Source organism: Pteropus medius, unplaced genomic scaffold (genome assembly GCF_902729225.1).
Source record: "Pteropus medius unplaced genomic scaffold, Ma_sr-lr_union100, whole genome shotgun sequence".
NCBI lineage: Eukaryota > Metazoa > Chordata > Mammalia > Chiroptera > Pteropodidae > Pteropus > Pteropus medius.
Window position 1 is genome coordinate 27608902 of NW_024344378.1, and position 24659 is coordinate 27633560.

Here is a 24659-nt window from a genome sequence, read left to right on the forward strand (position 1 = left end):
ACACACCAAAGAAAAATAGATAATACTTCCCAACTTATGACACCAGCACCAGCAGAAAATAAGGGTATTATTGTGTAATTAAAATTATTGAAAAATACATATGCTTGTATAGGTAGAGGATATTTCTGGAAGGAAACACAAGAAATTGCTAACAGAAGTTGCCTTTAAAGAGAAGAGCTAAGGGCACTGGTGTGGGAGAAAACTTTACTCTTTATTATGTACTCGTTGGTACTATATATGTGTAAATATATATGTTTATAACTGATATTTAATTTTCAAAAACAAGAAGATAAACAAAGAATAGAAAAGGGGACCATCAGTTTCCAGTCCAACATGTAAGAAGCTTAGAAGTCATTGCTCCATCCTAACAACAAGTAGAAAGCTGAACAAACTGAAAATTCGACAACTCTTCTTAGATCTGTAAAAGAAGGGAGGTCATAGAGTAAATCGCTTCCTCTAACATTAAAGAGACTGGCAAGCAAATTCGAAGAATTAAAATTTGCTGGATCAGAAACCTCCACAGGAGCCAGGACTAAGGTAGAAAAACCTGAACGGTAATTAATGAACTTCTGGAGGCTCAGAAAGGACAACAGTGAGAGTTAAGCGATCCAGGCAGGCCCGATCATAGGGGCAATTTTACTTCCTGGATCTCCACCAGGTTCTCACGGTGAATGTCAGAGAAAAATCCCTTCATGCTTCCCGCAAGGGGAGGGGAAGACACCATTCTGAAATACACCCGTGTGTTCAGTCCTTCTTTACAAAGGTTACCCTTAGGAGAAGCTATTTAACCAGAGCCTAATGGGTGCAGATGTTATCAAAGCCCAGCTAACCTGGAGGAAGGAAAATGCTCAAATCCAGCGCATGATAGCCATCCTGTCTCACCTAAGGGGTTTGCGGGAGGGGAGAGGGCAAGGTGTGCACTGAGAAGCATGTGTGAAGTTCACAGTCCAGAGGCAATGGCTCATTAAAAGACTGACCATAATCATAAGACTATAGAATGCTTCCCTTCACCCCACGTCCTACAACGGCATTACTAAGGCCTATTCACAACAGTAAACTACGACATTGGGTGATAATGTTGTGCCCCTGTAGGTTCATCAGTTGTAACAACTGTACCACTCTGGTGGGGGATGTTGAAAATGGAGGAAGCTAGGCAAGTGAAGAGCAAGGAGTATGTGGGGAATATTTGTACCTTCCACTCACTTTTGTTGTGAACCTAGAGCTTCCCTAACAAACAAAGTCTATTAAAATAAAAAAGAATTTAAAAGGGCTCCTCTCGTTACCAGAACCAAGGAAATGCATGAGCAGGTGTTTGCAGTATAGAAAGAAAAAAATGGTTTAATATTGAATTGGTCAATTCGGAGATGGAGAGCTAACAATCTAATGACCCACCTCCTTGATGGCATGTAAGTTACAGATGATATAGGGCAAAATCACAAGACAATGTGGGTTAGGGGTCGTGCTGGGAGCTGATTGATCAGAGGTGCGGTAAGGGTAATAAGTCATTTCTTCAGGTCTTGAAAACAGCTCTGAGGTTTCATAGGAAAGTAGCCAGGGATTTGTTCTACCTTATGGCATAGGAACTGAAACATAACTTGGGTCAAGATGTAATCTTTAGCCTGCCAGAAGTCCAGACAGTGTTGAGAGAGGAGAGGAGGCATCTGAAATATGCAAAGGAAAGGGCTTGCAGAAATGACTCACTCAGCCAGTTAAAGCCCATTCCTGACTGCCCTCTCTCCCACCTCAAGAACTCTCCAGTTCACACCTGTTGATTCATAGCTTGCTATCCAACTAATGTTCTTATCTCTGTAGCTGTGTAGGGATGATAAGACTGTGTAAAACTGCTTGTTATGTTACAATTAGAGCTCAGCCTTTGGATAGGAATCCGCTGAGCAGGTGCCGGCATCAATAAGTGCTGCTCCCTGCTTACAGCCGAGGAGTCCTGTCTCTCTGTTCAAGAATCCTATAATGGTGCTGATAATGCCAAGGTTGTGGTTCTGCAAAACAAATGACCTATAAAACCAGTGGTCTGAAAATTCCTGCCCACTTACAGCCTCCCATCCCATCCTGAGAAAAGAGGCACATGTAAAACCTCAGACAAAGGAATCACATGCCCCTTGCATGGACACTGGAAAATTATATAAACTGTAATAAATCTAACCAGACCGAGTTCGTGCATGGAGTTGTTAACCCCACGCGCTCAGCCGGCCTAATAAATTCTCCTTCCTCTAACAAAGTTGTCTGAGCATCCAATTTCCTCCGTTGGGTGTCGCTTCCTGCAACAGTGTGAGGGCCTGCTGTCCTCTGATGCCTTGGGGGTTGCTGATTATCAGGGAAAGACTAGGTGTTTGAGGGGTATAGAGAGAAAGAGAGAGAAAGGATATGATTTCTAGAGCTAGGATTTAAAATTTTAAATCAAAGTCATAAGGACATCAGTTTTACTTTTGCATTTTTACTTAACTTCATGTGTGTGAAATGTTGAGAGGTTGATTTATGACTTTGAACTCTGCTTGGGGCTCCTAGGCACTGGGAAGAAGGTAGGTGTGATTGTTGGTTGCTGGCCTCAGCTATTGTCTTGAAGCTGGAAAAGGCCAAAGAGACAAATTATTTACCAGCCTCAAGGGCGGACTAGAGACTTGAGACATGGCTTGTTGTGGCGCGAATGATTCTGAGACCCACAGAGCCAATTGAGATTAATTATGAGCCTTTATTAGCCAGCCGGCGACTGACTCTCTACCACGCAGGGTTAGAGGAGATCAGTCCCGAGCTTCCCAAGCAGGCTGCTTATAAGGTTTTTTTACTACATCAATGAACAAAGGGCAAGAAGCAGAAGTTAGTCAATGAACAAAGGACAAGAAGCAGAAGTTAGTCGTTAACTCTTTGTACACAGATAAATGTATTCAGGGGAACTCCCAGCAAACAGGGTCTAATAGACAGTTTTATTACCTTTGCCTTGGAATGTTGCGCTTCCCCCTGGGGCTGGAGCCCGGGGATATCACCTCCCTGCAATTGAGTTACTGCTCTCCCTAGGAGATGGCCCTAGAGATAACCTCTTCCCTGAAACTGGAGAATTTCCACTTTTACTTTCCCCACTGGTTTTCGTAGGAATTCAAACCATTGAATCTTCGACCTGGAGTGGCTGGTAATGAGTTCTGAGAACCAAGAGTTTTACTGACTGTACCCGCTTCTTAACATAGGCAGTTATCCAATTAATTACACAGGGCCCGAACAAAAGGCCCAGGAAGACTAGAATAAGGGGGCCTGTAATGGCCGTCAGGAGAGTTGTTAACCAAGGGGTGTTATTAAAAAGTCCTTTATACCAAGATTCTCCGCGCCTAAGTCGTTCTTCTCTGTCTTTGACCCTCTGTCTTATTAGCGCGAGGCTGTCTTGTATAATTCTAGAATGGTTGGCATAAAAACAGCAAGTTTCACCTAGTGCTATGCAGAGACCGCCTTGTTTTAGAAACAGAAGATCTAGTCCTCTTCTGTTCTGCAGGACTACTTCAGCCAAAGAGCTGAGAGAGGTCTCAAGGCGACTGATAGAATTTTCAAGAGTTGAGAGGTCTTCATTTATTTGTTGGCTTAAGGCCTTATAATTGGAACTTCCAGTAACAAGGGCTGCTGTTCCTACTGCAGCAGATCCTGCTACCCCTATTCCTACTAAAAGGGGAACTAAAATAGGAACCCTTTTCACTCTGGCCTCTAGATATTGGAAGTGCTCTCGCCCCCGCTCACCAGAGTAAAAGTAGACCTGAGGAATGACATGAACTAGGACGCAAAATCCAGCATTTTCTCCCCAGTAGTTAAGGTTAATACAAGGGGTTAATCTAGCATTACAAGCAAACCAAGTTCCCTTAGGAGCAGCTAAGTAGTTGTTAGACGTTGATTTCACCTGTATAGTTGTATTGCAATTTTCTCTATAAGTAGAATCATTAATACGATAAGAAGAGGTGTGTATACAAGTTCCTTGTCCCTGGAGATCTCCAAGAGTCAGCTTTGGGTGCTTTCTCCAGGGACAGACAGTATTATTAGGAGCAGATAGATTCCTTATAGTACTCTCATTACTTCCCAAAACAGCAACAGCTCCCAATCCCACATAATATGGGGGTGCCAGATTAAGGCAAAACCAACAATCATCTGTGATATTTGGATTACTAGTATTAGCAAACTTGTATACAGCTGTTAACATTTTCAATATAGAATCTTGTGGAGTACTAAGAGTTGCTTTTATCCTGGGGGCTTGTTGGGTCGGCCCTTGGCTTGGAGCAGGGGTCGTAACCTTATGCTTAAGTCTTGGCCTATATGGACTTGGATCCAGAAATAGAAATGAGTTTGGCCCAATCGGATGTATGGGGGCCGTAACTGGTTTCTTCTGAATTGTTATGAGTAACCCTGGATCCGTTCCAGAAACATACAACCTCAGAAAACCATGTTTTCCCTGTAAGCCAGGATGGGTGTGTCCATCGTTTCACAGTGAGAATAATAGGATTACATTTTCCTGAGCTGCAAAGGTTGATGAGGATTCCCTTTTACACTATTGATAGCAATCAATCCTACTATCATTAAACCCGTGAGAGTCTTATCTTGAGAGGGTCTCCTGTTGGGCGGACACGCCATTTCTCAGTCTCTGGTGGTGGTTGAGCAGCCTTGATGCGGGTGTGATGAATCCAATGACGTCTTCCAGCAACCTTGACTGTGGTGGGAGTGGTGAAGATGACAGGACAGGGTCCGTCTCAGCAGGGCTCAAGGGCATCTGGCTGTGTCTTCTTTACCCAAATCCAGTCATTAGGGGAGTGGCTATGAGGTTTAAGTGACTGTCCAGGGCTCTCCCAGGTGGCGGAGATTAAGTGTTGAATCTCCTTCCTTGCCGGGTGTAGTGCCTGTAAGGATTTAAGTAGTGAGAAATTGTGAATTTCAGTCACCTCTTCTACCCCTATCTTGGGCAGAAGAGGCGGCGGTCTCTCAAATATGATTTCATATGGGGTGAGGCCTTGGAGGTAAGGGGTACATCTCACCCTAAGAAGAGCAAAGGGGAGGAGGCTCACCCAATTCTCGCCAGTTTCAAGTTTAAATTTGGTTAAAGTTTCCTTTAAAGTCCTGTTTATTCTTTCTACCTGGCCTGAACTCTGAGGTCTATATATACAGTGTAGTTTCCAATTAATGCCTAATATTCTGGCTAAGGGTTGACTTGTGTTGGCGATGAACGCCGGGCCATTGTCGGACCCCAATATTAATAGCAAGCCAAATCGGGGTACTATTTCTGATACTAATTTCTTAGCTACTACCTGAGCAGTTTCTCTCTTAGTTGCGAAGGCTTCAGCCCATCCTGAGTAGGTGTCGATGAACACGAGTAGATAATTAAATTTAAAAGTTCCAGGGCTTACTTCTGTAAAGTCTAGTTCCCAATGTTCCCCCGGGGCTTGGCCCCTTAGTCTTGATCCAATTTGCACTTCAACAGGAGGCCCAGGGTTAACTTGGGCGCAAATATAACATCTTGTTGTTACCTCTTTGGCAGTTTTGTGTAGTCCTTGGATATAATAGTCTCTTTTCAAAAGTTCAATCAACTTTGTTCCTCCTAGGTGGGTGCTCTGATGGGTTAGTGAGATTAGTTCCCGACCTAAGGCACCGGGTACTAGGGTGCATCCATCCGGGAGGCGAATCCACCCAGTGGATCCTTTTACCCCCTTTAGCTTACTGCATAATTCAAGTTCACCCGGGGTGTGGAGGGTGAGTCTGGAAGCGTTCTGGAGGGCAGAACTGGAAGAATGTCGATGTGCCCCACTGGTTTTCGGGTGGCTTCCTTTGCATTCGGTCGGCAAAGGCATTTCCCCGGGCTACCTCAAACTCAGCTCTCTGGTGACCTGGACAGTGTATGATAGCCACTTTCTTAGGCAGCCAGATGGCTTCCAGGAGAGCTAGGATCTCTTCTCTGTTCCTGATTTCCTTCCCCACTGAGGTGAGTAATCCTCTCTCTTTATAGAGTGCCCCATGAATATGTGCAGTAGCAAAGGCATACCTGCTGTCTGTATAGATGTTAACTGTCTTCTCCTTACCCCATCCGAGCGCTTGGGTCACAGCGATGAGTTCGGCTCGCTGGGCTGATGTTCCGTGGCTCAGGGCCTGAGCCCAGATGACAGTCCCTCCAGCACCTACTGCCGCCCCAGCATACCTGACTCCTTCTGCGACGAAGCTGCTTCCATCGGTGTACAGTGTGGCATCCGGCTATGACCACGGGATGTCAGTCAGGTCTGGCCTGACACAGGCGATGTTATCCAAAAGCTCAAGACAATTATGTAATGGCTGCTGAGGGTCATCATCAGGCAAAAGGGTGGCTGGGTTAAGAACAGAAGTTTTCAAGAATTGTACTTGTGGGGTGTTAAGGAGAAGAACCTGGTATTGAGTGATCCGTGCGTTTGAAATCCAACGATCAGGGGGGCTTCGGAGCATGGTTTCCACCGCATGGGGGCCTATAATCTGGATAGTCTGCCCTAAAGTCAGCTTCAGGGCTTCTTTGGTGAGGATGGCCGTGGCCGCAATGGCCCACGAGCAATTAGGCCACCCTGCTGCAACACAGTCCAGTCTTTTGGAGAGGTATGCAACAGGTCTCTTCCATGGTCCTAAAGTCTGGGTGAGGACCCCCTTTGCTATGCCTCTGGTTTCAGTCACAAAGAGTTGGAACGGCTTGTCTAACGTAGGCAGAGCCAAAGCCGGGGCTGTGGTCAAGTCTGTTTTTAGGGCCTCAAAGGCCTCTTTTTCTTTTTTCCCCCAGTGCAAGTCCTCAGACTTTCTCCCAGTGCTGGCATACAGGGGCTTGGCTAACTCTGCAAACCCTGGGATCCAGAGCCTGCAGTAGCCTACGGCCCCGAGAAACTCTCGGACCTGCCACTTAGTGGTGGGTTGGGGTATTTTTAAAACGGCCTCAATTCTGCTTGATGACAGAGTCTGGTGGCCTCCTTGCAGCTTATATCCTAAATATGTTGCCTGGGAAGTGCAGAGTTGAGCTTTCTTAGCGGACACCTGGTATCCCTTAGCTTCTAATTCTTGTAATAAATCTTCAGTGGCCCGCTTACATTCTACATCTGTTGTATCGGCTAAGAGTAAATTATCCACATATTGTAAAAGAACAGTCTCTGGATGTCTCTGACCTGCGGTAGTCTAGTCCAAGTCAATTGTCCCGAATACAGTTTATCAGGGTCCTCTCATTCAAATGCAAATAGTGGTCGACTCACCTTTGCTAGGGGGAGAGTGAAGAAAGCGTTCCTTAAATCAAGGACGGTGTACACCTGGTGGCTAGGCGGCAGTTGGCTGAGGAGGGTGTACGGGTTGGGAATGGTGGGATGTATGGTTTCAACCCACTTATTTACTTCTCTGAGGTCCTGTACTGGCCTGTAGTCTTGGGTACCCGGTTTCTGAACTGGAAGCAGCGGAGTATTCCAAGGCGAATGACAGGGGACTAAGATCCCTTCGTTTAAGAGCCTCCGAATATGAACTGTGATACCGGACTTAGCCTTCTGACTGATGGGGTACTGCCTTACGCTGATGGGCTCGGCAGAACTCAACAGGGTCACAACAGGCTATGCACAAATAATGTTGGTTCTGTGATCTGCTTTTGTGGAAAAACCTCTAAAGGCACCAATCTATGCTTTGGTTATTAAATTCTGGTCTGTTCCTTAAACAAAACCTGAAAGAGCTGTCGAAGCTTCTCCTGTGTCAGCATATGATGAATCTGGCTTCTTTTCTTCCTAAGAAATGCAATGGTGTGTTAACTCCCCCGTGATTCATATGGGAGAAAAATAGAAATTAAGATCAATAAATTGTTTATATAAGCGGTATTTTGAATGCAATCATTTTTTGGTTCTATGATGATTTCTCAGAGTGAATAACTCACAGAGCTGGTCTAATCAGCTCTCCTTCCCCATCCCTAATGCTGTTTTTGGCAACTGGCCAATTGTTTAGCATTCAGCTGTTTTGACAGTTGATAAGAAAGTAATAAGAAAATGTTTGGTTGAATGATAACCAGGGTTGCCGGATTTAGATTTTGAAATATATAAATCAGGAGTTAACAGTCTGGAAATGTGGAATGTGGAAGTTAGAAGGAAGGCACAGGACATCCAAATGACTGACAGACTGCGCATTGACTTTGAGAAGGAGACAGACTGTCACATATCTGACAAAGGCAAGTATTAAGAATGCAGCAGGAAACTGGTATATTATTGTATGTCACCTGTAATTGAAAAAAACTCATCGAATTGTACAGTGTAAATACGAACCACCAATTATCTATTGTATTTCAATAAAGCCAAAAAAAAAAAAAATCCCTTAAAGGCCAAAAAAAAAAAAAAAAATGCAGCAGGAACTCAAGAAAGAGTGGCAGGGGAGGGTAGCCTCGTAGAAGTCCAAATGGATACTTTAAAATTTCACAAATTAAAAAAAATGTATTTAATTTCTAAGAGAGCTTCAAGTCTATGATCTCAGAATTCTATACAATTCTAAAAATCATTGTTACTCTATGTGAAAGCATATGACAAATTTAAATAGGGTACGTGGACTTCCTTCAGCAAGTACCCTACAAAAAGAGTGTTTTGACAAACTGAAAATAAGTGTTACATAAAAAACGATAGGAAAAAAGAAACACATGAACCTTCAAAACACAGCAATTTCGGGTTATTTATTATAGGGACAAAAGACTCAAACACTTAATTAGGGCCTAAAGGCATCATTACACTGAAGCTGCTGCCAGAAATATTGATTCTGAGTTCATCAAGAAAAAAATAAATCGTTTAGAGCATCGCCTATGTAAAAAGACAAAAGTTTATGGAATTCATTTTAGAAATGTTTCCATTTCCTGAAGAGTTAAAACATTACAGGCTCACTCTCTCTAAAAAGGAAAAAGTAAAGTAGTAGCTACATTTATTGAACACCTATTTTGTGCCAAGAATGTCAGACATTAATGCTAATTCTTTTAATAATGTTGCAAAGTATTTATTATTATCTTCTTTCAAGATGAACAAACTGAGGCTCAGAGAAGCTAAGTGTTATAGCTTGTGAACGACTGAGATAGAATTCAGCCTCAGGACTGTTTGACTCCCTGTTCTTGCTCACTCTCAACCAGGTTACCCTAAGGATTTCTGAGGGCTGAAATTCTACCCCAATAGTAGGGCAATAACTTACCCTAAAAATGGGGTTTTCTTTGTCTTTCACGTAACTACAAGACATCGCAGGGTAGTAAGAAGAACAGGCTCTCGTGTCCGCCCACCTGGGTAGGGGCTACCTGTCCTGCTTTATGCCAACAGGTGACCTGGCATAGTAACCATTTCATACCCTAGTGTCTCCCTCCATCAGTACAATTCGTGCAGCAATAGCACCTATCTTATAGTGACTCTAAGAGATTCTCCATGTAACACTAATTGGCACCATAAGATCTCAACAGATGCTGGAGTATTACTTTACTATTGAACACACATATTTGAGCACCTATTTTCTTTTGGACAATCTTCTTAATCAAACAGAGATGATTAAGGCCTCCAACTCTCAATTAACCTATAAGCTAGTAGAGAAGAAATGCAAACGAACGTAATAACTTATTAGAAGAGGCATAATATATAAGTGCATATATATATGAAAGACTCAAAACATATTTAATTTTGTGTTTACCCAAGAAGGCTTTCCAGAGATGAGTGTCTTTCCACCTTAAAAAGTGACATGTGGTATCTAAATAAAGCAGCCCTTTCAAGGCATATGTGCTGTTGTCTGCTTCGAATACATTTTCTTGGAATGGTTCACACATGGATGAAATCACTGCTTCTATTAAAATCCTTCAAAGTCCTTTTTACATTATCGGGTAGCATTAAAACACGTTTTTTTCTATTTATTTTGCTACTTATTTGTAGAGAGGAAAATGTCAGGATATGATTAGTTGCAACTTTTGTGTTTCCAGATATAGTTCTTGAAAATTGACCAGCAGAAGCAGAATCTGGTTTTATTTCCCAATTCAGTGTCACATAGAGGTAAGGGGAATGATGGGACAGCACTCCCCACAGCCAAGGGCCCTACTTTGATAAAAAAGCAGATGCTGCTGGCTCGTGGTCACAATAAAGTGGTAAATACTAGCCTTTGAGATGAGCAGCCACTTACCTCGACCTGAATGGCATGTGGCTGTATGGCAGTTCACCAAGTGCAAGCCTTCTAGGCCTGTGCTGAAAGATGCCACACAGTCCTTTTACATATGTGCCGTGTTACTCTGGGAAGCCCTGACCTAAGTTCTTGTTGGAGAGGCCTAATGAATTGACCGATCCTGGCCCTAGAGAGCATAGTTTGCACTGAATCATCTCCTCTGGCTTTCTTTCTACATTGATCAAAGCCACCAAATATTGGCCCATCTCCACTTCCTTTGTGCCCAATCCTTGTGTGAGACAAATCTCAAATCAAGGAAAAGGAACTTCCTACAGTAGTGTCATCAGGGGCCGCAAGGAAGGGCACCTTCTTCAGACAGGGAAATAAATGTCCCATGTTTAACCTTATATAAAATGTCAGAATTTTAGGCTAATGAAAAATGACATGTCAGCAGGGTCATGTTACTACAAAGGCTATCACCACTCACATTTTAAAGGAGAGATTTAAAAAAGGAATTCAAACTTCGGGTCCAATTTCATAGATAGTACACTTGAGTCTTTAGGAGGACATTTCTCTCATCTTTAAAATCTATGGAATCTGGGATTCTTTGTATATATATTTATAACACTCACACAAACATTTTTTTCTAATTAAAATAGTAGTAAAAATGCATTGTACAAAATTTGAAAAATACAGAAAAGTATAAGGAAAAAGATGAAAGTTATCCATGATTCTACTCCTCAGATAAATCGTTCTTAAAAGTTGCAGCCTTAACAATGTTCCGGCTTGGTTTTCTGCTTCGCTTCCACTAGAATAAAAATTAAATATGAACTGCCAAAAGTACATAACATTTACAGAGAGAAGGAAGTAAAAAGTTAAAAATACCAAACTTCAATAAATATATGAAAAATTCTTATTAATTTTTCCTTCAGGTTTTCCTTTACTGGGAAACCCAAATGCTGTCTGGCTGATTGCTAACATTAACTAGGCAGGCAGAGAGGATAGGTATCAAGTACTCGGTCTGTAGACACTTATTTCTTTCCTGTGTCAGAAATGGCCTTTCTTTCTTTCTTTCTTTTTTAAAGGCCATCTTTTAAATATCTAGTCATTGTAGGAGCTGTGCAAAGTGGATAAAAGAAATCAGCTCCACCTCCCCTAAAACAAACAAACAAACAAACAAACAAAAGAAATCCCAGCAGGACAAGATACGAGTTGCAAGAAAAGATCAAGGAAAATGTTCTCTTTATCCAAGAATAGCCTATGTTTATACATTGCTGCATGGACTTAGTACTTTGCCTATATTTTTTTAAGCTACATTCATAGATGGTCTCTTGGGCTATAATCCATCAAATTTCTAAAGCTAAAATCCTAAATTTTGGGTACTGTGATTTCTGAGGTAGAAATGTTATAGTGTGCGTCTGAAAAGTTCTATTGATTCTCAAAGAGGTTCTTGATCAGAAATTCACACCAACTTAGATGTTTTGATGATTTAAGGTGTAGAGATGACATGACATGGTGAAAAGGGCCTGGCTGACATGGATTCAAATTCTATACTTCTATTTTCTAGCTTTAAAAAAATTATTTAAAATCTCCGAGTGTTTTTCTTCAAACTTATAACAGGAATAATACTATCCATTTTATAGGATTGTGGTGAGAATTAGAAATAAGGAACACACAATGACAGACAAGAAGTAGACATTCAATAAGTAGAAAATATATTAAAATCCTTTATATATGGCATTAATGATCAGAGGAAAACTGACCATTGTCTTGGAGGAAAGGAAGTTACTATAATAGGAATTCTCTAACAAAAAATTTATTTCCTCTGTCTCCTTCCTTAACTCCCATCCCTTCCTGAAGCCATTAGTGAGATCTGTGGTGGGCTGTTGGGGGACTCAGTGACCCAGAGCAGGATGTCAGTGCATAAGTGAGGGAACAAGGAGGGTGTCCCTGTGGGTAATGGTGGCCTGGCCTGCAGCGTCAGAGCCTGAGAAGGATAAGAACATTCATGCAGGGGAGCAACCTGGCAGGGGTGTCGGAGACCAAGAAGAGCACAAGGAGTCAGTGCTGATAAATGTTTTGAGGAAAAGAAAAAGTTCCATGGCACAATATGACCAAGAAGTGCTAGATTTTATAAGTTTGTTTTCTACTGAACTGTTCAGAGCCTTTAGTATTCTAATTTAAATTTCAGTTCTCCCATAAGAAGAGTCTTGCCATGGAACGCTTTCTTTATAAAAATTATTTTATGATGACTTATCTGCGATGAAAGACCAGTTTATATTTTCAAATCTACCATGAACTGATACTTTTGTGAAAATGAATTAGTAAAAAAATGAAATAATAATGACTTCAACTCAAACCATCTGTGTTTGAGATTTCTAGAGATATAGAATGACTCTGTCAAATTGTGGTGAACGTTTCTAAATGCCTATTAAAATCCTCAATTTCTGTACTAAACTTGTCAGGACCAGAAACGAACTTTCTGCATATGGGTAGTGAACTATGCTTTGAGGGGGACTGCTGCAGGTCGAAGCTCAGTCCCCTGGAAACTGGCGTAAAGAGACAGAAGGACCAGTACAAGGATACGTAACTGCGGAGGGAAACAGTTTTTACCAACGCCCAGGATTCTTGACAAAAATAAAAATGCTCTCTAATATTCTTTATGTTTGACAATAACCTCTGGGAAGGCAAGGACCAAGTGCATCTTCTCATTCTGTCAATACTTGTTAGTATGATGCTTGATTGTAGTAAATGTCCCATGTGAATGTTTGAACCACCATCTCTACTGTTTGTCTTTAAATTAATTGACTATTTAATGTTAATATTTTCTCCACCCTGATTTGTATGTGCACATTGAGCCTCTTGTATCAAGGCATTTGGAACAGTATCTTCTTTGCATAATTTTTATACACCTGTTATAAGAAAATTTTAGGTGGAGAAAAATGTCGAGCCGAAATCCAGAACGTGAAAACCTAGCAAGAAAAATCTGGAAGGGAGGATAGTATGGGATGTGAGAGAGTGAGACAGGTAGATCATAGGCACAACACTTTGTGTTTGTATTTTTTAAGTCTTTTGAAATTAAATCAATATTAGGGAAATTTAATTAAACTCTTTCCCCTCCTCTGACCTGAAACCAGGTGGCTGCTTTCAGATAACAGCAGCAAACAGAAACAGTTCCTTCAAAGAGAGAGCTGTTTCCCAAGAGTTAAGTCTTGTCAAAAGAATAATTAACACTTCTTCATAAGCTGAAAAGGACCTCTCACTCCCCCCACCTCCTCTCCCAAATTAGTGTATTTGTGAGAAAGGTTAGTCAAGGGGAGAAAGGTCTGATATTAGCCTAAGAAATACACATATTGGCATGAGCTTTATTACTCAAATTAAGAGTGAGAGGGATTTTTGTGTTAAAAGAACAAAAGATTGTGTAGAAATTCTTCTAAATACCACACCTCTCTCTGCCAGCCTTAGACACGGATGCAAAGATCCCTGCTATTCCATCCTCTTCCTACAGCATCGCCCCTTTTCCAAATGCTGCAGCGGAGGTTCAGAATGCTGAGTTGCATGCATCACTCACTGGACAATAAGCATGCAAATTCTTCTGAAATAAGGAGCCTCCAGCATGTCAGTGAGGAAATAATTGCTTTGCTTGGCCCCACAGTGTATAAAATTGCATGGAAGAGCTTTTCCCTCTGCAAGTATATTTTTAGTAGGAGTTAAAGATAAATGTTATCACTTGTACTGGGTTGATGCCTTAACACATCCTTTTTCGAGCACTTTCCTTTCTCCTGGCTTTTCTCTTCCCAACTGTCTCCTCTCCATTTCAGCCCCTAGCCTGAGACCCAAGGGCCCATAAATCCTATTAAGGTGAGCTCAAATAACCCCAGTCCACCCCTAAAAGCTAAGCAATGACTCCCCTCTTGGAGAGAACCCTAGAGACAAAGTTAAAACTTAAATAATTCTTTCTCCCTTTATGTATTTTCAACTACAAAACAAAAGTTTTAGGTTCAGGAGTTTCTGAAGTCCCCACCTAACTCTAAAATACTATAACTCCACAGGGTACAGTATGTCCAATTATTCATAAGTAGAGCTTTCTGGAACATAGTATTAAAACACCAACATTGGGAGAAATCATTTCCAAGTACTAAAATAATCATCATTTTCTTAAAGTTTTTATTTTAAATCTGTGTATTTTTGTCTCTTGTCTTTTTTCCTCAATTACCATAAAATGCTTAAAAATAGGACTGATATATTTTTTAATCACTCTCTATGTGCCAAGTACTCAAATTAGTTCATTTCATTTAAATTCCCAGTTTTATGGAGGAACCATTTCACAAATGAAGAAATTATGCTCAGAGAGGTGTTTTAACCCAGGTCATTTAGCAGTGATTTAACCACAATGAGGATTTGAACTGTGAGTGTTCACTTATTCATGGATTTTTAAAAAATTAATATGTATAGTACTGTAAATATATTTTCCTTATGATTTTCTTAATAACATTTTCATTTCTCTAGCTTGCTTTAAGAATACAGTATATAACATACAAAATACATGTTAATCGACTATTGATGTTAATGCTAAGGCTTCTGGTCCACAGCAGGCTATTAGTAGTTAGGCTTTTGGGGACTCAAAAGTTGCATGTGGATTTTTGACTTCATAAGGAATCAGCACCTCAACCCCCACGTTGTTCAAGGGTCAACCATACTAGCATATTAAAGTGATTGATGCATCTGAACTGCAGACTGGAATTGAAATTTTCTTTAGAAAGTGGGTAAATCCTTTGACAAATCAAGACTTCTGAGCAGGAAGTTCCATATGCAAGTATATGCAATTATGAATTGGCTTTCCTGAAGATCTGATGCCCTAAAGAAAAGAAATAATCCACAGTTGGGCTCATAAATACCTTAGCGATATATACACTCCTCACTTCTCATAAGAGATATGCTCTTAAAATATAGTCATAATTTGAGAATTATACAAAATGAGATGAGATTTGTAAAAGGCAAATGACTTAGAGTTATTAACACCCCTAAAAAGGAATTATTTCACAGGAACAACAAATCTTTTTACGTTGCAAATAATCATTCCCGTTCTTCTCATTTGTCCTTTACAAATAAATAAAAAAATTGTATGTGCTGGGTTTGTTTAGAGGACACTTGACTTTGTTATCAGTCATATTATATCCAGCTTCTAGGAGGTAGTTGTGTCCTAGTAAATCTTACCAAAAAAATGTATGCTTTTCAAATTGCAGATAGCTCACTTCACTATCTGTACCTCAGAAAGGCTACTAGGTCACAAGCTGTATCCAGAGGAGAGCTTCCTATTGTTCTATGTTTTTCCATTTTCATTTGTGTAAATTTCTCTCTTAAGCCAAACCTCACATTGTAAAATTACCCGCAGCCTTCAAGGAGTAGCACATTTCAATCACGGTCTATAAATTTTAGAGACGAAAGAGATTTTAGAAACAAGAAAGTCCAACTCCTGGTTGTTTGAAATTGGAAACTAAGCTCCAGAGAGATTAAGATAAAGTGTTCATTTTTTTTTTTTTTTGTACTGAGAATTGTCAAAAGAGCCACAGTCAAACCTAGGTTTTCTGGTACTAAAAACATGTGTTCTTCCTACTATGAAATGCTGCCCCCTCTGTAGTACTTAACTCTGTAATCTATATTCACTGCTTTGCTTACTTATGTAAGTCACATATATTAGGGGAAAAAATGTATTTTTTTTCTTTGAGTGCGTTGTCTAGGTTCATCAGAAATAAAACAGAAGGATATTTCTTAAAACATCTTCTTGTTCATAATATTGAGAATTTATTCTCGAAAATGATGTTCACATTTCATGTAACTTCCAAATACAGAGATACCTAACTTGAAGGCTGGCTGAACTTTTAAATATAATGACAGTCTTGAAATTGAGAATACTCTCCAACCAAATGACTTCAGTCTGCTTAGTGCTTCTCAGATCTGGGTCTGAGAGAAATATTTTCAAAGATGAGGCACGAAACTAAAAGGAAATAGTACATGCCTCCTCTTATCTACCTTGTATTTTCGAGTCCTGAAAATGATGTGTGCAACTTTAAAAAGATGCCCTAGAACATGCAAAATACAGGCTCTTCTCACTGGTGCTGAAGGAGGCTTCTTCCAACTCCATCTCAAGATGGCGAGTTAAGTAAAACAATCTTTTCAGAAAGCCTGAGTGAGCCTGAAAACTTCCACAACAACGACTTAGGTAGAAAAGAAAGTGGGCCCAGTGACAAGTATCAGATAAAGATTTGGTTCTTAAACTTGGCCGCTTATTGGAATAATCTGGGAGAACTTTAAAAGTATTAGCTGCTCACAAAGTTTGCAGATAGTTAGTGCTGTTATGAACCTTTTCATGAATATGTATTTGAAAATCCTGACCTATTGGTTGAATTCCTGTTTGATTAATTGGTTTGTAAATCTATGTCCCTTTTAAGGTTCCTTTTCTGCCCTTTTAGGATTAGAGTTTCATTTAGTTTACCCAGATCTTCTTGATAATTTAAAATGGATTTCCTCTACTATATTTCTCACCCTTGCACATTGAAAATCATTTAGAGAACTTGAAAGTTAAAAAACACAAACAAAACCGGTACCCAGTCTGAGTTCTGAGTGTCTGAGTTCATTGGTCTGAGGTTGAACTAGGGCTTAAGTATTTTTTTAAAGGTCCCTATGGTAGCCAGCCTCCAAGAATGGCCCCTAATGAATCCCACCTACTGGTACTTGCATTCTTGTATAGCACTCCCACATATGTCAAAGGCTGTTCTATGTGGTCAATAAAATATTGCAGAAGTGATGATATGATTATACTGTAAAAGACATTGCAATTTCCATCTTAACTGTCTATCTCTCAGATCATTTGCTCTGGTGAAGCCAACTACCATGCCATGAGCAGCCCAGTGGAGAAGACTATGTGGCAAGGAGCTGAGGCCTCTTGTCAAAGCCACGTAAGTGAGTTTCCAAGCCAGTACTTCAGGCCAGTCAATTCGTTGACTGCATCCCTGATCTGCATCTTGACTGCAAACTCATGAGAGTCCCTGGGCTAAAACTGCCCAGCTAAACTGCTCACGGACTCTCAGAAATTGTATGAGGAAAAAAATGCTTTTTGTTTAAAAGTGCTAAGTTTTAAAGTAATTTTTTTATACAGCAATAGTAACTGATATAGTTTTCATATGTGATTCTAATTAGTAGCCAGGAGTAAGCCAAGAAAATCATTGAATTTTCTAGATATCTTATTATTGTTGGTACCTAATTTAATTCCCTTATGATAAGATAATATACTGTGTAAATTTTTATTTTAAAAAAATTCTTAAGAGTTTTTATGGCCCATTCAATCTCGTTAAAATTATGTGCACTTGAAAATAATGTGTCTGTTTTGCATTTGTTGTGTGTAATGTACTATAAATGTCAGTCAGAACATGCTGTTGTATAGTATTTTTCAGATCGTCTATGTTTTTACTCTTTTTCTGCTGCTTTTTCAATTTCTGAGAGCAGAATGTTAAAATCTCCAAGTAGGATAATAGATTTATCTATTTCTCTTTTTAATTCTGTCAATTTTTGTTCCATGTATTTTGAAGCTTTGTTGTTAGATACATGAATGCTGATGATGGTTATGTCTTCCTTATGAATTCATCATTTCCTTATGAAATATCCAAATATCACTCTTTATCTCTGGTCATAATCTTTGTCTCTGGTAAACTTTTTTGTAAAGCCTACATTATTTTTTTTACATTTCTTCTTTCAATATTCCTAACCTTCTTGTGCTTATTATTTTCGTGATTTTTTTTATCTCTATATTGCCAATTTATCTCTTTATATTAAGATATATCTTTTATAGAAAGTGTATAGTTTAATATATCTTTAATTAAATCAGTTTTGACAATCTCTAACCCTTAAGGTGTCTTGCCCATTAAATATAATGCAATTACTGACATTTGAATTGGAAATGATTACATCTATAATTTTATTATTCATTATCTCTTTATACTATCAGGTTTTTTTTCCTATTTCCTTTTCCTGCTTTTTCTTAGGTTTTTCACATTTTAAAGCATCCATTTACTCTATCTGTTAACTTGTTAGCAATTAAAGTTTGCATTTTTTAGTGGTTGTTTAATAGTTACAATATTCATTTTTAACTTTTCACAGTTACCTTAATATTATACCACTTGGTATAAAATATAGAAATCTTATAACCACATAAGTCAATTTACCTGTCATATGGTCATGTGTTTATCAATAATTTTCTCTCTGATCTTTTTAAATCTATCTTAAGTTCAGTTCTCTAATTCTTTTTTTTTCTTCTTTGGTCATAAAGTCATCCAGTGATTTTTAAAAAATTCATTATATTGTCTTTTTCTGTTTAAAAATTACCTTTGGTTCTTTATTTCTTTTCTGAAATGTCCTATTTGTTAACTTATTATGAACATATTTTCTTTATTTCCTTGTGCATAGTTGCAATCCCTGCTTTAAAATTCTTGTCTGCTAATTCTAACACCTGAATCATTTTATGTTCTGTCTCAGTTGATTACCTTTTATCTTAAATATGGGTCCCGTTTCCTCTTTATTTATATGTCTATTAATTTTGAATCGTTTCCCTGATATTTTGATGTATATCAAATTATAGAGATTCTAGATTCTATTATAGTCCTCTGAATATTGACGTTTTGTTTTGTTTTAGTCAGTGTACTTGACTAGATATAAACTTTAAACTCTGTCACCTGTGTGCTGAACAGCAGCTAAAATCATGCTCCAGTTTTTTGATTTTTTTTGTCTTAGCTTTGTTGCTCAGCTTCTGCTGTGTGTATGAGTAGTTTAGGATCAGGCAGATATTTATTCAGAGTTTATATGTTAATATTTGGGGTCCTCTAATGTTGCTACCCCCCTCCACCCCCGGCTTCCCCTCCTCACTTTTTATTTGGCAGGGTCACCTCCAAACTCTATCCTCTGGCTCTTCAAGCCAACAAGCTTGCAACTTTTTATCCATGTTTTATCTATCCCACCTAGATTTAAATGGGACCTGCCTTTTGACCGCCCCCGCCACACACACACACAAAAGAGAGATGTTTAGAGGATCTTAGACAGTTTTGTTCCCATCTTCCAGGTATTGACTTCTTTCCCAATTATGTCTATTTCTCGTCACTCTTCAGTGCCTTCAAGTGGTTGGTTTCTATATTTTGCCTAGATTATAGTTATTATCTGTTGGAAGATTTATCTGGTCATTATTACTGTGCCATTTTTGGACATAAAACCTATCTTTTATTTTGTTTGTTATATTTTAAACAGAACATGGTCTATCCAAAGCACTTAGAAGTTTAATTGTGTTTTGTGTTGTCCCTCAGTCATAGTATTTTGTTTTATACTATAATTTGTAATTTTGAATTATATCTTTATACTCCATCAGACTTTTTTTTCCAAGAATTGTGTGTGGCCTGTGTTGAGGGTATTAGCACCAAACATTATTTGTATTTTCTTTGCCAAGATCGTTGGGTTGCTATTAGCCATGACACATTAAATTAATTTTTTTAGGTTAAAGTAGTCTTGACCACAGAAGGAACACAAATTTGAACTCAATTCCACATCAGGACCAGCTTATGGTTAAAAGAAAAAAAATTCTATCAAAGCTCATGCTGAAATAGAAGAGTTTATGTTATCTCCCTTTGCAATGCATAGATTTTCTTTCCTAATTCTTCTTTTCACTAAGGGCTTAGTTCTTCAAGAGCCTCAATAGCAATTCCCCCATTTTAAAAAATCCCACTACCTTATCTTACATCTTTGTGTGGCTGCTGAAACCCCAGACACTTGACATAAAGTTTGCAAATGCCAACATTCTTCTTTCTCTTACTTTGTGACTCCTGGAAATTTACCTTGCTTTATTGTGAGCGCACTTATAATTTTAAAAGATATTCTTTATACTTATCATTTCTGAGTATTTTGTGGTGTTTAAAACTATTTATTTAAAATTTTCTAATAAACAAATATTTAAAGAAAGAACTTCTTTATCTTTCATGAACTTCCATTGCAAAAGATCTCCACCTTATAAAATGAAAATGATATTGTAGATAGAAAGATTAAAATGTAATGCTCTGAATTATTACTATTGCTTGTGGGGATATACATGAAGATTTGACATAAAAAGTGTCTCTACCATGCTGAGGATTTCTTTTTAGCTTTTGATCTGAGCAAGAAGTGACCCTTTCCACTAGAATCAGTTAAAATTCACCACTAATTTATAGAGTGAAGAAGTTGGTGATCACAGCAGAGAAAGGAGGGGTGCAAAGAGTTTGGACAACCAGCACAGTATTGATTACTTTGAAGGGAGCAAAGCCATCTATAGAAATTAGTTCCTAAAGGCTCAGAGCAAAATAATTCTCAACAAATGCCTACATAAATTCAAAAATACATAAATAATGGCCCTAAAGCAATAAGTAGCACCTCTATACAGATTTCATGGAACAGAACAACATGGCATAGAGTCTGAAAAAAGAAGAACGATGTCTGGATAAGAATATCTCCTTTGCCCCTCTGTTGAAGGAGTAACATCAGTTTTTTCTTTTTTAATTGCAGAATTGTAATTATGTCCTTTAAAATGTGCCATCTCTAAATAAATATTACAAATTGGTTATGGACTAAAAGAATGGTTTGAAACACACTCAACAAATTATTTTGCTATTATTTTAAAGTCCTGATTTCAAGGATCCACATTAGGTATTTTTCTAAAAGGAAAAATATTCTTGATTCTTGTTCTTATAGAAGTCAAATTAGGCAAGAGGCCCTCCTTAGAAGTTTTGTCTAACCAAACCTATTTTTCTCACTGTAAACAAGAGTGTCACACATAGCATAGGAAAGTGGGGCCCCATTCTTTTGTGAGCCCTTGAATGCAGCAGCTGTTTGAGCACTCAGTTGGTCATGCTACCATCAGTTCAATTCAATTGTGAAGGCATACTTATAAATTCCATCACAGTCTACAGCCATGCCACCCTGAACAAGCCTGATCCCATCTGATCTTGGAAGCTAAGCAGGGTCAGGCCTGGTTAGTACTTGGATGGAGACCACCTAGGAAGATCAGGTGCTGTAGGCCTAAAAAATAAAAAATAAGGGATTGTAAACTGACAATCCCTTTGTAATCTGTGAGGTCAACCAAGGGTTGCCTCACCTAAAAAAAAAATTCCATCACAGAAAAGGCAGTCTGGGTGTTTTGTGTATGTGTGTGTGTATGTGTATGTGTGTGTGGGGGGTTAAAGAATATGTAACACAAAATTTACAATTTAACTATTTTTAATGTTTACGGTTCAATGGCATTAAGTATATTCACGTGGTGCAACCACCACCACCATTATTGGCAGAACTTTTTCATCTTCCAAAACTGAAACTCCATACTCATTAAACAATAACGCCCCATCCCACCCTCCACCCACCCCCTGGCAACTACCATTATACTTTCTATCTCTCTGAATGTAACTACTCTAAGTACTTCATTCAAGTGGAATCATAGTATATGTGCTCCATGGTGACTGGCTCATTGCACTTAGCATAATGTCTTCAAGGTTCATCCACGTTGTAGCATGTGTCAGAATTTCCTTCCTTCTTTTTTAATTGATTAAAAAACGCATAGCATAAATTTGGCTTCTTAATTTTTAAATGTACATTATAGTATTATTAGCTACATGCACATAGTTGTAGAAAATGCCTCTAGAACTTTTTCATTTTGCATGACTGAAACTCTATTCTCATTGAACAATGACTCTTCATTCCACCCCCTCCCCACAGGACCTGGAAACTATCTTTTATGCTACGAGGTGTGATTACTTCAGATGCCTCATATAAGAGAAATAATGCAGTGTTTGTCTTTTTGTAATTGATTTATTTTATTTAACTTAATGTTCTCATAGACCTTCCATGTGGTAGCATATGACAAAATTTCTTTCTTTTTTAGAGCTGAATAATATTAGGCAATCTGTTTTGTGTGTCAAAAAGAAAGGTTGACCAATTTGAATACGTGGCTTTTTGTTCTCCTTTCAGGTTCCATCTAAAAGAGAACATTTTTATTTTCTATTTTTATCAATTTCTTACCAATCGCTTTTTTTTCTGGACAAGCATAAACTTTTTCTGAAAATATAAATCGTTTAAGTAATCATTAAATGTATCGTGGACTATTGTATGTCACAGGCAGTGTCTTAAATGTTTATACACATTGTTTCAATTAACCCTGATAACCATCCCATGTAGTAAGCATTACTATTATTATTTCTGTTTTAGAAAAGAAGATATCAAGATTCAAAGACATTAAATAACTTTCCCGAGGCTGCGGTACCACTGCCAATAAGCGGGGAGTCGGGGATGGTGGGGGCGGGGGGCGGGGTGTGGATTCCCACCACCTACCATGCTCCTGAGATTACTATCTTAAATACCATACTCAACTACTTTCTTGTATTTTGGCCAGTATAGTGTGGAAATTATTTGATACTATGCATATTGAGCACATACTAATTTGCTAGATCTGCAGCTATTCTTCATCAGGAACATACCTTTTCTTCATATCTTCATTTTCTTTCCTAGACTGCCAGCACGCTTTAAATTGCATATACACAACTCTTTATAAATCTTTCTCCGGCCTTTTAGTCCTTTCATAGCCCCTCTTTCTTTGTCTTTCAGTGGTAGAAATGTAAATCCATTACAAACACAATGCAGTTTGAGCTACAAGCATTAAATCATAAAAAAAGAGAAACCAACCCCATGTGAGAAGCACCCTTGGGTATTAGTAACAGCTGGTTTAACAAAGAAGCAGCTGTACCAAAAAAGGTTGTTTAAAGAAAGTATTTTTAGTCTTTAGGATTTTAATCTTCTTTTTGGAACTTTACCATTAGTTGTACTCCAAACCATATGTTATGAAAATTTATATTTTGCAGCTGAGTCCCTATTTAAGACAATTCTAAAATGTTTTAGAGTCCTCCTTGATGGAAAGTGGCAAATGACAAAACCGATGGTTGCTACATAAAAAAGGATCTGTGTGTTCTGTGGCACCAAAGGCCAAGTTCTGAGGCTCACACACTTGGCCTACAGAGGGGCTGGTGAGTCCAAGGCCCCCCTCTGTACTATCTGGTAACAAAGTCTATCCAGGAGCATTGACTCTTCAAACAAAAGATCAAATCAACTGCTGGACTCTTAGTCACTAGGATAATCCCCATAGTAAAATGCAGTTTCTCTTTGAAATCATTTGCAATTATTATCACCATTTGCTGCAATACACGATTTCATTTAATATTCCCAACAACCTTATAAACTTAGAATCCTCATTTTATATCTTAGCAAATTGAACCTCAGAGAAGTAAAGTATCTTGCATAAATTTACAAAGCTTATATGTAGCAGAGTTGGCATGTAAAACTGACTTCCTGACTTTAAAACGCTCTCTTAACTTCAAAACCTATATAATTAAGCTAGCTCTTAAGACTCTTTCCTTGCTCTCAAATTGAGACATAAGGAAAAGAAGATACTTCTTGGTGCCAACGACTTCTTGTTTCTCCTCAATATTCATTTTCCCCTTATTCATTGTTAAGAATTCCTAATTATTAACTGGATATGTTGCCGTCATGCTATAAGACCTCGATTTTACAGATTCCCTCGCTGCTAAGTGTGGCATCGTGATTAAGTTCTACCCAATGAGAACTGAGAAGTTTTGAATGCACTTCTACAAACTCCCTGAAAATACAAGGAATGTACCTATTTTCTTCCTCCCTTGTCTGATTTTACTGCATAGGATGTGGATAAAATAGCCGGAGCTCCAGCAGCCAAGTTTATCACTGAGGATGGGGTTTCACCCTAGAAATGATGGCAGTACAGAGCTGAAAGGAATCTGAGTCTGACGATTTCATGGAGATGCCAAACCAACCCTAACTCCAGATTTCTTTACACAAAAAGAGATAAATTTCTAGCTCTTTAAGCCATTATTATTTGGGTTGTTAGAGTTATTGCCATTAAATCTACTCCTAACTAATAAACTCTTCTTTCTACAAACTTTTTCATATCTACAAGTTGCAGAATATAAAAAAGGTAACCATCTTGGAACCATGAAAACAAAAGCAACACACTATGGATAAAAACAAAAACAAACAAAACACCCCCCAAAACAGACAAATGTAAAATACCTGGGTCTTTGAGGGCATTATTGAAGTGCTAAGCTAACTATTTCTGGAGCTACCCTACTTCTGGAATTTATTATGGGAGATAATAAATCTTCTCCCTTTTAATGTCAGTTAAGTTAGGGTACTCTATCATCTGTAGATGAACGTATTCTTGGTGCTACATTACTACATTACTACACAAAGAGTAAAATGCAAATTTATTACTCAAATCTATACAGCCTCTTTGACCTGGCTCCTGCCTACCTTCTCCATTGTCAAATTTTACTTGTTCATTATGCTTCACGAGGGCAATTATTTTGTCTGTCTTTTTCTATATGCCCAGTACTTAGAACAGTGCCTGACATACAGTAGTTGCTCAATAAATATCCATTGACTGAGTAAGTTAGTGGATGAGT

The 24659-nt window shown here is 38.6% G+C and overlaps 1 long non-coding RNA gene and 1 pseudogene across 1 annotated transcript in view; both read left to right on the top strand.

Annotated features, from left to right (window-relative positions):
• Nucleotides 1-24659, top strand: part of LOC120609330 (uncharacterized) — a 96223-nt gene that overhangs the window by 33133 nt on the left and 38431 nt on the right. The window contains exon 2 of the long non-coding RNA XR_005654744.1: nt 16980-17072. This is a non-coding gene — a long non-coding RNA (uncharacterized LOC120609330). The remainder of the gene's footprint in view (nt 1-16979; nt 17073-24659) is intronic.
• On the top strand, nt 21085-21202 carry LOC120609879 (uncharacterized; annotated as a pseudogene).